The 14428-nt window shown below is 39.4% G+C and overlaps 1 pseudogene across 1 annotated transcript; it reads left to right on the top strand.

The window, feature by feature from the left end:
* The first annotated feature begins 5451 nt into the window (after positions 1-5451).
* On the top strand, positions 5452-6329 carry LOC308704908 (putative nuclease HARBI1; annotated as a pseudogene). Its single transcript has one exon. The product of its transcript is annotated as a putative nuclease HARBI1 (transcript).
* Positions 6330-14428: the final 8099 nt, after the last annotated feature.

Here is a 14428-nt window from a genome sequence, read left to right as displayed (position 1 = left end):
CATTTTGAGTATGATGCCCAGTTTTTCCTCTGCAATTTACTAAGTCAGCAAGTGTATAATGCCACGGAGCACAATTTCAACTGAGAATAGATCATTATAATTTGCTGTTGCTGTGATTTCATGTGAGTGACTGGTTGTGAGAGGGGAGAGGTAATTGTTCTGCCCTTGTGCCTGTAAACACGTCATCAGAGAAGACAATCAATGTTGTTGCAAGAGGGAGGGAGAAGTTATTTTGATGAAATATTACGAAGGAAAAGAGTTGAATATAATAAAATAATAATAATAATAATAATAAAAACTAAAAATAAATAATGATGTGCATGAATAACATCACGTTTAACTCCAGTGTGAAGTCAGTGTTGCTGTATGGAACAGAAACCTGGAGGATGACAATTTGCGCATGAGTGTGACTTTGGCTTCCAAAAAGTTTTTCTTTTTTAGTTGTTTAAGAAAAATAAATATGACCAAGCCTTCTATCATTAATAAAAAGATGTGGGTTATACTCAATTCATTCGGAATTTTTTATTTTTTTTTCTTTACTCTTACTATTTTATTAATATTGATGGGCATAGCACTGCATTGGTTTTGTGCCTGCCAGACACTTAAAAAAAATGTTATTTTCATGAGCAGGCACACAAAGCAGCATCTCAGGCACTTGAGGGAACAAACAAGGCTTAAGGGAGTGTACCATCTTAAAGTAAATATTATCAGTGAATCATGCTCAGTATGCTGTTGAATGGGTTCTGAAAGAGCTTGAATTCAAAGCTATATGCAAAGACTATATGCCATATAGCTGAGAGGGTTTTGAAAGTCTTATTAATATGTATGAGTTTGTGGAAAGGTGTGTTAGAGTATGAATGAAAAGATAGCTTTCTGTTGTATTGGAAATTGTTAAAACCAATATTCCCATACAATTTTAAACAAATGACAATGAATAAGATGGAAACTACTAATTTTGGACAAACAAATAAATAAATATTAATTTAGTCTGAAAAAAAGAAGAAGCTCTTTTCTAAACAACCACTTTTGATGATATTTACTTACTTATGCCCGTCACCCTTGCCAAAAAGGTTGGTATTGCTGATGGTGCCAGGCCATCGGATCTGGAGAATTCTTCTGAGACAGCTGTTGATTAAGGTTTGGACCTTCCTGATAGTCATCTTTGTCATCCTCCAGGTTTCTGTTCCATACAGCAACACTGACTTCACACTGGAGTTAAACAGGTGGATCTTTGTTGTCAAGGACAGGTCTCTGGAGCTCCATATGTTCTTGAGCTGTATGTAGGCCGCTCTTGCTTTGCCAGTCCTTGCCTTGATATCTGTGCCGCCCTGTTGGTCAGTGCCACTGCCCAGGTAGGTGAAGGACTGGACTTCTTCCAGGGGACTTCCATTCAGCATGACTGGGTCCTTGCTTGAGGATTTTATTATAATCTTTGTCTTATCTCTGTTAATGTTGAGGCCAATCTGAGATGAGATAGTTGACTCTACATCTGTCTTCTCTTGCATCTGCTTTTTTTTGTGGGAGAGAAGAGCAAGGTCATCAGCAAAGCCCAAGTCCACGAGGTCCACTAGATTCCATTATTTTGCTCTCTTGTGGATTTCTTCATAACCCAGTCAAAGACAAACAGGAACAGGAAGGGTGACAGCAGGCATCCTTGTTTCACACCAGTTTTCACATGGAAGCTGTTGGTTAGCTGCCCTCCATGGATGACTCTACAAGACATTCCATCACAAGATTTTCTGATCAGGTGACCATCTTAACTGGGATGCTGTGGTGTCGAAGGAGCTTCCAAAAGGTCTCTCCATCCAAGCTGTCAAATGCTTTCTCGTAGTCGACAAAATTGATATAAAGGGGGAAATTCCACTTGAGGGACTGTTCAACTATGATGCGGAGTATTGCGATCTGGTCCATTCATGATCTATTTTGCCGGAAGCCTGCTTGTTGATCTCGAAGCTGTGAGCTATGAGCTTTTGGGGCCAGTTGTTCAAAATATTTAATCTGGATCAAAATAATCCGGATTTGGAAATCCCATTTTTTCCTAGTCAGGATCAGGTAATCCGTCTTACTTTTATGCCGGTTTTTCAAAGCAACATTGGACTGGATCACCCTGATCCAGATACACAGTTTTCAAGATTACCAAATCCGAATTACCAGTGCTCTAAATGGGACAACATATCACAATGTGGGCTACCAGCTATGTAAAGAACAGGTAGAAGAGCCAACATGGGGTCACTGTAAGTGTTTCTTATTTTGAGACAAAACACAAAAATAACATAAACATCCACTTCCATTCATAATTTATTTTATGACCCCTCATCTGAGCCACAACAAATAAAAAACAAAGATACATTAACAAATACATTGTGGATATTTTTAAAACGTAAAATAAAAAATGGCTAAATGTCCAATAGTTAACAAAATAAAGAATGTTCAGGGTTCATCTTCATCTGAGGAGGAGAGACCAGCATTTCCAAGCCATGCTTTTAGGAGGCAGATCTGAAGTTTTGCTTTGGTTTGCTGCAGTTTGGTCAGCTTGATTTGTTCCTCTGCCAGGAGTATCTGTGCTTCTGCTCTTTCAGTTTCTCGTTTAAGAAGTGATTCATAGGCATCATCATTATTATTCGGCAAAGGACGCTTCAAGCCTCTTTTCTGAGCTCCTGTGACTGCTGGCTCTACCAGTGAGGATCCAGGTTGTTCTTCAATAATAGGGCTGAGATCCAGAATGAATGTTTCCTCTGCATTAGAAGGAACTGGCTCACTTTCCTCTACAATCATAGGCTCACCATCCCCTACAACACCTTGAATCCCGTGCAGAGCTTTAGAGTTCTCACCTCCAATAATGTCCAGAACCACATCTGTGTATTCACCTTTCTTAACCCTCTGGGGTCTAAGGTGTTTTTGGGGTCCTTGAGATGTTCTGACATGCCCTGACATTTTTGCTTTTTTCAGTTGCTTATAAACATGTTAATGGCAAAAAAAAAAAATACACACTATTTAGCACAAACATGGCTACCATGAAATGTGAGCAACAAGAATGTACATGTCTGCATTTTTGAGAGAATAATGTTTATGCATGGTTATTGAAAAAACTAAAAACTAAAGTTTCTGAAATTAGGCCATAAAACACATTCTAAATATGTGCCAATAAGACTTTTGTCTAATGGATGTCATCGCCTAGTGTTTTTTCTTCAAAATAAAGTGAAAATCACCCTGCCTTATCATTCACATAACACAATACATTGATTTGAATTTTGTAAAGCACTTTCTGTTTGGAAAGGCCATATGCGGAGTGGGCGTCAACGATGATGTATATGTAGTGGTTCACACCTGAGGAGACAATGGGGCCTGCATACTTAATTAGCCATTCATTCAGGTGAGTCACTGAGCCACAAGAATGCAAGAGCAACAGTTGGAAGCATCTCAATTCTTTTTTATTTTTCCACATATTGTGCTTGCAATTTGGCCTATAATATCCAAGGAAAACATGTCTAGTAATTGTGCAGTTAATTCTCATACTGTATTTTCAGTTTTGGAATATTTATCCTCTCCCCAAATTTGTCAATAATAAAACACAATAAAAGTTATTTAAAGAAAAGGCTTATATTTACCTTTTAATAGTTTGTTTACATCTACCTTGTAAATATATTTTTTTATTAAAAAGGTTACAATTACAACAACAATTCAAGTGTAATCTTTGTAAAAACTAAAGTATACATTTTATCATACATATTTCAAAGTTAAGGATTTGATTGATTATTTGATAACTTTATTTTTGACATATACATATATATTTATATACATAAACACATAACATAAACATATTATATTTAACATAAGCAAATATTGGCAAACAAAAGCTTATTTGAGGTGGCAGATATTTTACAGTAAAAATGTATAATCTATCCAAAACTAATCAACGAAATGTTGTCTTTAATATGTCTGTAACATAGGTCTTTCATTTTTATTATAAGAAATATAAATGTTAATTTGCAGTTTAATACGTTGCTTATACAAATACATTTTATTTCAACATATTTTAGTCGATATTTACTGAGTGTAGCAATACAGTTTGCTAAAACCGAAACATTCATACACAAACAGAAACGCCTGACTGTAACGTTGTTTTTATGAAATATTAGGGCATATAAATGTTAATTTTCAGTTTAAAACGTTGCTTATACAAATAGCCTACATTTTATTTCAACATATTTCTGTCGATTTTTACTCAACTCAGTATAGCAATACAGTTTGCTAAAACATCATCATTCATTCACACAGAGACGCAATTTAAATTTAAACTGTCTTTTTGCGAGCTGTGATAAACAGCGCGCATCTCTGCGGCTGCCGTTCATTCATTCACAGAAACGCGATTAACTTGAGAAGGAAAAAAAACTTACTACATATTCGGATCCTCTCTCCTGCAATACCCGCACTCTGAGGTAGATTTTCCTTTATTAATATTTCTCACAGCGCTGCCAGATGGTGTAAACACGTAGGCTACAATGATCTGAATAAACTTGTTTTCTCGAGCTGAGATGGGGGCGTTCACAGGTTTGCTTGGATTGCCTCAGTAGTTTGCGTTTGAATAGCACGCGCTCTCCGTGGGCGGAGTCACATTACCTTTGAATTAGCTCTAATGAGCTCGACTGGGATCGCTCTCTTTTAATACAGATTTCACAAGATGAGAATATTTGTTTTTTATATAAATTACCTCATTTAAAAGCATAGAATTCAAGCTTCATGTCTGTGTATCTGTATGTCTGTTTGACTGAGTATTCGCTGAGTTACAGTTCATTTTCGGACGCGTTTCAGAATGGTCTTCACTGACAGATAGAAGGCAGAACTCGCATCACGTTTATTTTTCTTTATTTGGCAAAAAGCACAACACTTTGTTTTTATTGTGAGTATACACAAAAATAATACACATTTAACTGAATCGATTGATGTATGAAACTTGCTTGTAATATCAAAGTCCACAGAGCAAAATTAATTTCTTTTGAACTGAACTGAAAAAAAGCGAGCTGGTATCGCCGGCGATACCGTCGACCCCAGGGGGTTAAAGGGTTTGTTGCCTGTTTGGGTATTTTTTGCTTCAGTAAGGTCCTTTGTTGCTCTGGCCCTCAGATTCTTCCATCTAAATTTCACTTGCTCCAAGGTCCTCTTCTGGCCAGACCCCATTGCCTTTTGTTTGTCACCATTCCACCCGAAACAGAGCTTCCTACTATTGAGGCATAATGGCACTTAACACCCTCCAGCAGTGCATGGGTTTCTGCAGCAGTGAAATTTTGTCTTTTTGAGTCCATGGTTCCACCTCATCTGTTGTAGTGAACATAGCATGTATAGGCCTTGGGCATGATTGATTTAATTGAACACAAGCCACAGCATGTCAGCCAATTGGTGTGTGGGTATTTGACAGCCATCTTATATTCAGCCTTTCTCAGAGGCATTGACATGGCAGGTATTGTCCATCGCTACCACCGTTTTGGTGGAAGAAGATACTGTCAAAGGGTGTATGTTGAGCGTGCACAACCACTGGAGCAATACACCACTGTATGCTCGCTTTCGCTTTGGGAATGCTGATATTAAGTACATTGCAGACCTTGTCAGGCTAAAACCTCAATGGAGAACCTGAAGGAGTCACAGTCTGTCTGTGGAAGATCTGTCTGTGATGTAGTGAAAGCTGTGTCAATTGCATTGGCCAGCCTGGTCAATCAGTTAGTTTCACTTCCAAAGGATGTCCAGATTGCCCAGAGCAAGCACAAGTTTTTTTTCTTTTGGGGAACATACCCAATACTATTGGGGTTATTGACTGCACTCATATTCATATCCAAGCACCTCATGAGAGGGATTGGGAGTACATCAACCGAAAGGAGAGGCGCAGCATCAACATCCAACTTGTGGGCGATGCTGACCTCATCATCACAAACTGTGTCGTGAAGTGGCCTGGGTCTGTTCATGATGCACGTATCCTGAGAGAGAGTGCTTAATACAGAGAGCTCCAAACCAACCGACCGGATGACAAAATAATAGGAGACAGGGCCTATCCACTCCTACCATGGCTGATGACTCCTTTTCTTGCAGCAACCACACCTGCGCAGGCACACTTCAACACTGCTCATTGCAAAACAAGATGTGCAATTGAGCGTTTAAATGGTGTTCTGAAGAGACGCTTTGCATGCCTTAACTACTTGCGAGTGGAACCACAGGGAGCATGCAACTTAATACTTGCGTGTATCGTCCTGCACAACATCGCTACCAGGTGCAATGTCCTCTCTGTGATGATGTTTATGATGCACCTGAGCCTGTTGAAGAACCAGACCAACCTCTAGCGTTCTGTCAGAATGAGGGACTGACTAGAAGTATAGTAAGGGATGCAATTGTTAGACATTATTTTTGACAGGCTCATCTCTGATGATTGTTTCTTTGAAATTAATATACGGTGATGAATGACAGAAAAATGGAATATATTATTTTTGTTTGTTATTATTTCATGGGGACAAAATCATTTTTATTTAATTTTTACATTACAATACTGAATAGCTTAATTGGTAGCCTATTGGCGCTTTTCCACTTCATGGTACGGTACGGCTCAGTTCGGTACGGCACACTTTGCCGCTTTTACACTGCATGTTATGGTACGGCTCGGTTCGGTACGGCTCACTTATGGCGCATTTCCACTGCATGGTATGGTACGGTACGGCTCGCTTCGGCTCGCTTTAAATGGTACCACCTCTGTTGAGGTTCCAAGCGTACCGTACCGATACTAAAATGTGACGTGAAAACACTGCAGATCACTGATTGGCCAGACAGAATCATCTCTACCAGCGTCATTGTATTTACAACACGAGACTCTAAACCCGCAAGATTTAAATAGCCAGTAGATAACAGCCAATGCTGTAGCACCTGTTTTAGAAGTATTTGCTTCAAAAAAAGAGTATAAACTTCAAAAAAAGAAATGGCTGAATCGTGGTCAGTGGACGAGGTGCAGACGTTCCTCTCGTTGGTTGCCGAGGAGTGGATGGGGAAACACGGAATGAAAAATTCGCATTTAATATGATGATGTCATGGTAGTAGAGACGGCAACTATAACGATCAGTCCCATCCACTTGAAGCGGTACTAACTGCAGTGGAAAAGCAAACGAGCTAAAGCGAGCCGAACCGTCCCGTACCGAGTCGAGTCGTACCACGCAGTGGAAAAGCGAAGCGAGCCGAACCGTTCCGCGCCGAGTCGAACCGTACCGAGCCGAACCGAGCCGTACCATGCAGTGGAAAAGCGCCATATGTCTACTTTATCACTGTTACAACAGTTACACAAGTCAAGTGCAAAATATAAATAAAAGTTTATACACTAAATAATACAAATGTATTATTTGACCAATTTTAAAGTTTAACTACATTTACATTAGATTATGTAATTACATTAACTACATTTACATTACATTTACGTTACATTAACTACATTTTCTTCCTGGAATACACCTTGAATTCCTACAAGATCAGGATAATCCTGTTTTTTTGGATCAAAGTTATCCAAATCCTACTGACAAGTTTTGAACAACACAAACTGAAGGTTTGATCCAGATTAAAACTAGGATTGGATTCCGTGATCTAATCTGATTTCAGATTCCTTCTTTCCCTTTTGAACAACCCATATTCAAGATTTGATCTAATCCAATAACCAAAATCCGATCCGCTTACCTTTGAACAACTGGCCCTTGATGATGTAAGTGGAAAATTGACACGATCGCGGATAGAAAAGTTGATTCTGCGCTAAATTTGATCAAATATTTAATGTTATTTTAAAATGTCATAAATTTATGTAGCAAATGAGAATCAATACAATTATTGTCTATGTTTTGAGACAAAGGTCTTGTTATAATGTTTTTCAGTTTTGTTTTGTAAATAAAGCAACATTTTTTCAGTAATGGATGAATATTTAAAAGTATGCTATTTAGGGTAAAAGGCACCCCTGATGTTGGGGCTAAAGGCACATATTTAACCATCATATTTAAAAATGTGATATTAATAATTGTCACAGTTATGTTTAGTTTGTCTTAGTTATCATGGACTTTTAGTTTGTTTTCATTCATTCTCATGTGTTCCTTTGTTTGACTTTCCCGCCACTCATTTGTTTCCATGGTCACGTCATTATGAGTTTGTTTGGTTGTGTTCAGCTGTGTTCTTCTATTACTCATCTTGTTTGAGTCACTATTTAAGTTCTGTCTTCACAGTTTTGTAACGACTGAGACGAGTCAGACACAAGTATTTGTAGTCTGAGTATACTAAGTATACAATGTAGGTTGTCTTCAAACTGGAAGCTTGGTGGTTCAATCCCCGGTTCCACCTGACCAAGTGTCGAGGTGTCCATGAGCAAGACACCTAACCCCAGCTGCTCCTGACGAGCTGGATGGCGCCTTGCATGGCTGACACCGCCGTCGGTGTATGAATGAGTGAGTGAATGGGTGAATGTGAGGCTATATGTAAAGCGCTTTGGTGGCCATAGGTCTGTGAAAGCGCTATATAAAATGCAGTCCGTTTACCATTTACCAAGTATTTGTTATAGTTTAACAAATGATATTTAGAACTCACTCTGGGATCTGTGGCCCCATTCCCCCAAACAGGGCAAGGAGGTCTTAGTTACCATGACCACGATCAGATAAGTTGGTTTTATGACTCTTAGCAATGTGAACAGGGCCTCTGCCACAATACCTACAGATATTAGAACAGACTCCCCTGTATTAATTTATCGATGAACTGATTAACATGAAATTAACATGCATCCCAGAACTTTTTGTGAATTATTTACTGTCTGGTGTTGTGTCTTTTAATACTATTATCTTTTGATACTATTATCTCTTTGATACTATGTATTTTATTATAGAACCAACGGTCAAGGTAACCTCACCTATACCATGTTTGGTCTCTATAAATTAGTACTTTGAAGATGGAAATGATTGTGTACATGATATGCCGATAGCTGCCCAACATATTAGTATTACAAGAATCTTTCTTAGTTTCGTCATCAGAAACCAATCCAGCTGCCATTGCAAATTAGCATGCTTAGAACAAAGATTCATAAATCAACCACAGAGGAATCTTCCCGCTTGGAAATTCCACCCTTCTCATTGGTCAAGCAAACCCGGAGAGGTGGGGCCTTTCTCAGGCTTTATTAGAGACAAATCCACAGTGACTCTCTCTCTCTTCTTCTTGCCTCTACTACTGGCTCTACGGCAGGCCACAATCTGCCCTCCAGCCATGAGAACAGCGTCGAAATAACCATGCAAGTTCATCATATCTTCTCCATCCAGCGGAGAAGAAAATGATTGCAACTTGTACAGTAACATTTGACACTCACGGATCCATCAACGACTTCCATTTTCGACCGCTTCAAGAATTGTGTCCACTGCACAGACCATGCAAGTATCAATTTTAATGAGGTGCTCTGAAAATAAGCAGATGGTTCTTTTCATAGTTTTTTTTTTTTTTTTATGATTAACAGTTTATTGGTTTTCCAAAACATTTATACACACTCACAAATCCGTCAAAAAAAAAAAAAAAAAAACAGTACACATACAACAAAATAGAATAAAGGAAGACATAACGCGACCATAGACAAAACTATACTAAGAATACATAAAAAAACAAAAAAATTAAATAAAAAAAACACAGATGACAGTGATGCACAGAGCCCTTGAGTTTACAACCTTGCCTATATGTAGGTACAGTATTGTATCAAAAAGTGTCCATCAATCATGTTTTCTAGTTAAATGCTAAGTTTATGAGCCAGAACGCCATTAAACGCCCAAAGTGTACGAATGATACTTCCCCCATTTCAAGTTATACTCCTCCACTTTATCAAGCAACCTGTACGACAGTTGTTCAAGGGCAGCCTGCTGACCCAGAGCAGCATGCCACAAATCCAGTGCAGGTGCAGAGGGGGCTTTCCATTCTTTGACCAGAAGTTTCCGGCCTTACATAAGGACAGTCTGGGTCCAGTTAGAGAGTGGAGGGGTCAAATCACTTAATGCAGAGGGGTCCCCCAAAATAAACAAACTAGGAGTGAACGGGATATTCTGGTCGACAATTTTCTCTACGACTTGATGAAGGGAAAACCAAAAAGCCTGAATTTTTGGGCAACTCCAGAGCATGTGTACTAGGGTACCATTTTTGTCCCGACACCTCCGGCAATCCGAGTTATCAACCAAACCAACCTTATGTAGCCTGGATGGTGTCCAATAGATTCTATTCAGTATTTTGAATTGGATAAGTCACGTTCGCAGTTCCCTTGAATTTTTTTCCCATTTCTAAGAATTCTGCCCCATTCTGCATCTGTGAATGACACCTTTAGGTCAGTTTCCCATGTCATTTTAAGGGACAATATATTAGAGGCTTCATGGCAGCGCCCATAAATTGTTAGGACCTTCTCTAATATGTCACCACTCGGTGGAACTAATGAAGGGGAGCTAAAGACCTGCACCAGGAGGTGTATTAACTGAAAATACTTCCACTGTTCACAAGGAAGGGAGATTTATTTATACAGAGCTTGGGATTTTGCCAGATCCCAGCAGACTGGTGCAGATACGGATCAAATTTAAAGATCTTAGCTACTCTCTTCCAGACCCACTGAATGTGGGACAAAATGGGATGTGACTGATTCTGTTGGGCTAATTTAGCTGTGATGTATGCTATGGGTGTGAGAGGAGAGGACACCACGCTTTCAAGGTGAAACCACGGGGGGACTCTCTCAGGGGGTAAAGACCACCATATGCCTAATGGTGAATGCATAATGGTAAAAGAGCAAGTTGGGCACACCTAATCCTCCCCTGTCCACTGGCCTCTGCAGCTTTCGCAGGTTCATCCTGGGACGTTTGTTATTCCATAAAAATTTATTACAAAGTTGATCAAATTGTTTGAAATAGCGCAAATGAATTTGGACTGGAAGAGCCTGTAGCAAGTAGTTGAATTTCGGAGCACAAATAATTTTAATGATGTTTACCTTGCCCCACATAGAGAGATACATTGGAGACCACCGCTCTATATCAGCCCGCAGTTTGTCCAGTAGGGGGTCAAAATTTGTTTTGATCAGATCCGTCAATTTGGGGGGGAATGTTAACCCAAGATATTTAATACCTTTCTTAGGCCAGGCAAAGGTGCCTGACTGGAAGAGGGATTTGGGACAATATGGTGTGAGAGGAAGAGCCTCAGATTTTCTCCAGTTGACTTTATAACCCGAAATGGATGAGAACTTGTCAATAACTTTAAGTAGTGATGCAAGAGAATTTTCAGGATCTGTGACAAACAAAAGGATAGCATCTGCATACATCATCAATTTATGACATTTGTCACCAATTTGTATGCCTGGAAATGCAGGTTCTCTACGTATAGCAACCGCAAGCGGTTCAAGCGCAACTGCAAAAAGTAGAGGAGAGAGAGGGTCTCCCTTTCTCGTGCCTCTTTCCAGTTCAAATGGGAGGGAGATGATACCGTTCGTAAGCACTGACGCTGAGGGGTGAGTGTATATGAGCCTAATCCAAGCTATTAACTTTTTGCCGAAGCCAAAACATTCCAGGGTGGAGAGCAAATATTGCCACTCCACCCTGTCAAACGCCTTTTCGGCGTCCAGCGAGATAGCAGCCATGGGAGAGGTGTTATCCTGAGTGGCCCACATAATATCAATAAGTCTTCTGATGTTGTCAGTCGAGGAATACGAAAGCATAAAGCTGACCTGGTCAGGATGGATCAAGGAGGTTATTACCTTGTCCAGACGGTTAGCTACAATTTTTGATAGTATTTTACTGTCACAGGAAGTCAAACTAATAGGTCTAAAATTTTTACAGTCTAAAGGGTCTTTTCCTTCCTTCAAGATAAGGGTGATAATTGCCTCAGATAATGAGGGAGGGAGTTTACCCTTCTCGAGAGCTTCATTATAGGTGTCTAGGAGTAATGGTGCAAGTTCCTCAGCATAAGCTTTATAAAATTCGGCCGTAAAGCCATCTAAGCCTGGTGCTTTACTTAAAGGAAGGTGTTTAATAACGTCACTTATCTCCTCAATAGTAACAGGTGATTCAAGACGTTCAAGCTGGTCCTCTGACAACACCGGCAGATCAAGTGTTGACAGAAAAGACGTAATGTCTTCCCCGTCCCGCCTCGACTATAAAAGTCTCTAATATAAAAGTCTCTAAAAGCTGAATTAATTTCCTTGGTATCAGTCAGGACAGACCCATTGTCCCTCCTAATAACAGGAATAGTACTCATTGCTTATTTTTGTTTAATGTACCTGGCAAGTAGTCTACCAGCCTTGTCACCATCCTCAAAATATTTCTGCCTTGCCCGAAATAGAGAGAATTCTGCCCTCTGGGTCATAATTGAATTAAACTCATACTTTAGTCTGGTCAACCTGGTGAGATTTTCAGAGGACATATTTTTTTTAAAGTTTGATTCTGCAGTTATGATCTGCTTATCAAGCTCCTGGAGCTTAGCATTGTTTTCCTTCTTCCTGAATGACGAGTATTGAATTATGTGGCCTCTCAAAAAGGCTTTCAAAGTCTCCCATGCTACCCCTGCTGATGGAGCCGTTGGGAGATTCGTCTCAATATAGAGGTTAATTTGTGATCTAAGTGATGCCTTAAAGGTCTCATCTAATAAAAGGCTAGAGTTTAATCTCCATCTAGTTGACCTAGCTGGCTTATTAAAAGACAGAATATGGACAAATATTGGACAATGGTCTGAAATAATTATATTACCAATTTCGCTCGCTCTCATAGCTGATACCAGCGAATGAGACACCGAAAAAAATCTATTCTGGAAAACGAACTATGTGGTGAAGAGAAGAATGTAAAATCTCTCGATGATGGGTTTTGTAGCCGCCAAATGTCTACTAGACCCGATGCTTTGGACATATCTTTGAGCACTGCGTGTGCCCTAGTAGTATGGACCGACGGAGAGCTACGGTCTAGTATAGGGTCCATTACCTCATTAAAATCACCCCCCATGATAATTGGATAGTCCCCCAAAGCATTCAGTTTCTTCTCGAGTAACCCAAAAAATGCTGGATCGTCTCTAGTTGGAGCGTACACATTCGCTAGTATGATACTATTCCCCTGAATCTCACACAGCATCAACAGCATTCTCCCTGCCTCATCTGCACTCTCTTTTAAGCATTTAAATTGTAGTCGCTTGTTAACTAGAGTAGCCACTCCTCTGCTCTTACTACTGCCACAGGCAGCCGCCACAAAGCCCACCCAATCACCCCGAAGCTTTTGAGATTCTTGTGGTAGTAAATGGGCCTCCTGCATAAATACTACATCACATTTTTTAGATCTAATGAAAGTTAACACCTTCCTCTTCTTCACCATGTTATGGAGGCCTCTGACGTTCCAGCTCATAAGCTTTAAACCTTTTGTACTACTAGCTGAAATAATGTCAAATGAGTGTTATACAAGTTTTGCTGTACCTTCCAGAATGACTCATTTATGAGTAACATCACTAAATAATAAGAGACAAAAAACTCGTTAGATTTAAACATACACATAACAAAAGCAACAAAAATGCATCTGAGAAGCCAGACGCTTACACTAATCTCAGTTTGGTCCGTGACTCACTAACTTGAAGCCGCTATGAACATGCCCCACCTACCCCGCCCCTGTTAACCTGCCCAAAGTCAGGCAGTGATGACCACCAAACCTCCTACCTGCCCGACAAGGGCGTAAACTTGAGCATTATAATAACAAAGAGAAAGATATTCAAACTTAGGCAATGAATTACATATTAACATAAGTTTGCATAAAGAAAATAACCAATTGTGTGACTCAAGTCGCCGTATGCATAAACCAGAATAATGAGGGAACATTGTAAGGACAAGACCTGGGTTGCCTCACCTATAAAATCTCACTTTACACCGAGAAATAAGCAGCGGTGTTGCCTTGGACCATATAACGATGTTACTAACCTCCAGGCGAGACCTCTCTTGATTGGAACGAGTGGACAAAAGAAGAATAAAAAAAAAATATATAAAAATATAATAAAATAAAATAAAAATAATAATAAATAAAATATAAAAAAAATATATAATAATAAATAAATAAAAATACTAAAAACTAATCAGCAGAAACATCCTCCGAATACCCCAACAGAAACAGGATCCAGCGACCCACCACACGTCCATATAGTCTGAAAAGGATCGATAATATTCTTCATATGTCCAGATAAAATTGTCCGTTTATCAAAAAAAAAAAAAAAAAAAAACTCGCCAAAAAGACTCGCCATTACTCCATAGCCTGTAAACCTCCAGTAGTATCATCTGCTTGTGCTTCGACAAAAACGGATAAAAAGAAAAGTCTGTTTGACTGTCAGAACCAGAACATTTTGTGCGTTCAACTTTACCTCGTACACTCCGGGGCCGATGGTAGACCAACAGAAAAAAAAAGAA

The sequence above is a fragment of the Scardinius erythrophthalmus genome (assembly GCF_964197995.2).
Source record: "Scardinius erythrophthalmus genome assembly, chromosome: 2".
Classification (NCBI taxonomy): Eukaryota; Metazoa; Chordata; class Actinopteri; order Cypriniformes; family Leuciscidae; genus Scardinius; species Scardinius erythrophthalmus.
This window is presented reverse-complemented; position numbering and strand designations above follow the sequence as displayed.